We start from the raw sequence: 4,256 nt of genomic DNA, 5'->3' as shown, positions 1-4,256 counted from the left end.
CCATGACCCCACGGACCTCATAACCACACAGACCTCATGACCCCATGGTCCCCATGACCACATGGCCCCCATAAGTACACAGACCTCATAACCCCATGGTCCCCATGACCACATGGCCCCAATAAGTACACAGACCTCATAGCCACACGGCCCCCATGACCACATAGCCCCCATGACCCCACAGCCCCCATGACCCCACGGCCCCCATGACCCCACAGCCCACTGCTGCTCTGCTTTTCCTTTCCTTAGGGAAAAAACCGCTTCCCAGATGGATGTGACTTCTTAGGAGGTATTTGCTTAGCAATAGGCATAAATCTTCTGCTCTTCACATCGGTCTGGGTGAGATAAAATATTCTGTGACTGTCTATTTAAACATCTTATGTTAATACCATGAAGTGTTTGTTCAACTTTTATTATTCTTTTAGTTCTGAAGTCGCGAATGCTCCCAGGCATGTCAGAGTACAGCAAATCCAGAGCTGCAGACACTGCATGCAAACTAACCTGGGGCTGAGCAGGCAGGGATATTTCTGGACAAGGGGACCACTGACATTTTCTGGCAGAGAGGCCGCAGCTGGGAAGAGCTGAGCAAAACAGTAAATGCTGCTGTCACAGCCCCTTGCGCAATCGCTCGGTTTTCCCCAATTATTTTTTACTTGAATTTGTTGCTTCTCTCTGCTCTTGATCTAGCTGCTGGAAAGCTGAGGTTGCCTGGTGAGCCAGGAGTGCTGCTTCAGAATGGAGAGGGTGCTGCTGGAGTGTGGATGCTCTGGGTGCTGCTGCTGGGCACGATGCTGTGGGATGAGGTGATCACAAAGGGAAAATATCACCAGATATTGAACCCCTGATGCAGCCTGGGCAGGGACAGTGGGACTGTTCCCCCTGGCTTTGGCACAGGGGTGTCAAGGAACTGCTTTCAGCTGAAAGCCCAGGTGATGGTAAGGCTTTTCTGCCTCTGTCACTCCAGCCCTCATTAATGACAGATTTATAGCCCAAAAGGCTGTCAAAGGACAGCTCTTTTCCTTGACAAAAGTGCATGAGAAAAAATTGTCAGGGTGTGCCCAATCCATCTGTCATTGAGGAGATAGGCTCATCCTATAACTTAATGCCATCAATCACTAAGACCAAAGGTAGAGATCAAGGCTGCTTACTCAGAGGAGTACCTAAGGCTGTGTCTAGTCAGGCACACAGTGACAGCCAAATAAATTTCCTTGGTATGGTCCCTGGGGAGCTTGTACTCTCTTCCAGAGCTCAGAAACATGCCTGCTCTGCAAGGAGCCCTCGAGCTACTCGGGGAGTAGTTACTCTGCAGAGTGCTTACAAGGATCTCCTTAAAGCCCATGGAATAAGTTCAAAATAGAATGTTTCAGAGAAAAATCCATCTGCTTGTCTGCAGCTGCATAGGAATCCCATACTTGTGGGTGAAGGCAGCACTGGGAGGACCACAAGCAATGTGACAAAGACTGCAGGTATACAGGCTCCAAATGTGAGTTCTGCACACTCTTGATAAGCTCCTCCTCTACTCCTCCCTTCCTACATTTTCCTTTTTTCTGAGAAGAGCTGAGCTTTGTTTCTCCTCTGGAATCACTACAGCACACAGCACCAGGGTCTGGAGGCCAGGAGCTCTTGCCCAACACAAGAATGGGAGGAATCTTCCCTCAGTGCCTCATGGCACTGGGCATGTGTCCAGCCTGGCTTTGCTCAGCTGGCAGCTTTCCCTGCAGCAACCTGTGATGGTTCTGCCACCAGACCCTTGTTCATCAAGGCCAGTCAGAGCAGCAGATCTCTCAAGTGGCATCTCCATGAACCTGAGTGGCTGCACTGTAAAAACAACCATAAAGGGATGTTGCTCAGCTTTGCTTCCAGCATTACTGCTCAGCTGTCCTCGTGAGGCATGATAACCCTCTTCCAAAGAAAGGGATTAAATCATCATTTGTTTTCCCTTTCTTTCCAGAATGTGCTGAGTCCTCTGTGGAAAATTATACTGCTTGCTGTAAAAGAAAACCCAGAGGCAGCTCTGTGAGCCTCTTCAGTTGCAGGTGATGGGAGAATTCAGTTCATCACTAGAAGAACCCGTCGGTGAGTGCAGTGAGATCAGCCATCAGGCCACTCCACAGATGAGCAATGCATTGAGGACACCAAAGCTGTTGGAAACACACAGATCCCAAGGCAGCCAGTCCCAGCCCTGTCAGCTCCCTGAGAAGCTGAGGAATGAGCTCAGCTTGGAGCAGGTGCCTTAGTAGATCACTCATTTCTCAGGGTTTGTCTATACAGGATTCTTAAGAAAATTAAATTGAATTAACTAATTCTAAAGTAGAACATTAAAATTCTGCATAAAATTCTCATTCAGAATTAAAGTGGCCTTAATTCAGTTTAATTTACTCCCAAATGCTGCTAAATAAGGCCATTTAAGTTGTCTTTAATTAACATAACGGTCCCACATAGGCTTTTATAAATGAGATTTAATTAGCCCTTTTTTAGAAGTGAGTTAGCTGCCTTGAGCTTCCATAGGGAAGCAGCCAGGTCCAGGGCCACTTTCCTGACAGGGCTCCTGGTTGTGGCAGGTTAGCAGGAGTTGCAAAGAGCTGGCATCACCTCCCAAGGAACTGGCACAAGGCCAGCTTCTTCCCAACCAGCAGATAATGAGAACCTTGAATATTAACTATTTTGGCTGTGTTAAATGCAGGAGTGGGAGATGAAAGGCTCTGCCAGAGGATGAGCTCTTCCTTTAAAATGTGGGACATGGGGGTGGTAATCCCTAGGAAAATGTGACATCAAGATTTTGAGGACTTGTTCATGAACAAGGAACCAGGTTGGAGGAAAGTCAGCAGAGAAGGGGATGGAGGTGGAGGACAGGCAGGGACTGACCCCATCCATGGGCTCCTGCTGTCATAGAGCACTTTGGGGTCCCCACTGCCCCTGGATGCTATAGTTCCTTTTTTGCACACCAGAATTCCCAGCTCAGCAGGATGAGATGCAGCTGGCTGCTCTTAATGACCATCCTGAGAGCATCTGGCCCTGTCCTCCTCTCGGTGTCACAGGTTCCTCCTTGGAACAGCCCAGGGCTTTCTTGTGCTCTGGTGGGGACTTTCCATCTCTTTCCTGTGGCCTGTCGCAGAGGGACAGAGCCTCAAGCCAGCTAACAGCCTGTCCCACCACAGAAAGGGCAAGATGCAGCTGCCCTGCTGTGGGCACAGCAAGGTATCATCATCATCATCATCATCATCATCACTGCCTGGAGGTGGAGAGCCTCAGTGCATCCACAATCCCAGCAAAGTTCTGTGAATCTTCATATCCTCAGAAGCTGCAGCTTCCACCATAGCCCTTGCACTACCAAAATAAGAGGAGTACTGTTCAAAGCAGTTTGCAGCTGTGGAAAAGAAAAAAAAAAATAGTCAAAATCACCCATGAGGAGCTCTGAGGTGTGACTGGCACGTGACTCCCTCTGACTTTTTGGGAGGAGAAGCCAACAGCCTCCCTCTCTCCTTGCTTCTCTTTCACCAAATTGGAGCCATGTGGCTGCTGCCACTGCTTTGCATAAATCAGGAGATTCAGCTTTGTTCCTCTTCCTTGGGCTATGTCCTATAGGAAGTACGTCTGTGGCCATACTTTCTGGTGCAATAGACTTTAGCCTGGAAGCAAAAGCACAGAAACAATACTAAATTCATGCTGACTGGAGTAGATTCCAAGGGAAAGAAGTGTTGGGAAAGCACCTACTTAAGAACTGAGTAAGGATTATCTCTGATCTGAATCTCGCTGTGTGTGTGTGTTACTGTTGAGCACACAGTGCGGTTTCAGACAGGGCCAGAGACAAGGAAAAATGATTGTTTCGAGGTAACCACAAGGAAGATGAATGCAAATGCATTCCTGTAACTGGGAGAGTTCCTCGCTCCTGAGCTGGGCTCCGGTACATGGCCTGGGGGAAGCAAATTTGCAACTACCTTCATTAAATTGTTTAGGCATGATTAATCAGAAGTCAGAGATGTGAAGTTTTTGCACGTTTCACAACGTAGATTTTAACCCCTGCATTTCCATACAGGTGCGGTTTAGCGCTTGGCAAGGCACAGGCACCGGTGGGCGACAGATGTTTCCTGCCAGCGCCTATCTCCTCTACACGGCCACGTTGATAAACCACCAGTGGCTGAATCACGGCCACCTGCACCGCTGGGACCCAGGCGGCACAAGGAACGCGTGTCACGGAGCCACGCCCGCGGCGACAGCCCGGCAGCACGGAGAGCGGGGCGGGCCGAGCCGGGCCT

Source organism: Geospiza fortis, unplaced genomic scaffold (assembly GCF_000277835.1).
Source record: "Geospiza fortis unplaced genomic scaffold, GeoFor_1.0 scaffold38, whole genome shotgun sequence".
Lineage (NCBI taxonomy): Eukaryota > Metazoa > Chordata > Aves > Passeriformes > Thraupidae > Geospiza > Geospiza fortis.
This window is presented reverse-complemented; position numbering follows the sequence as displayed.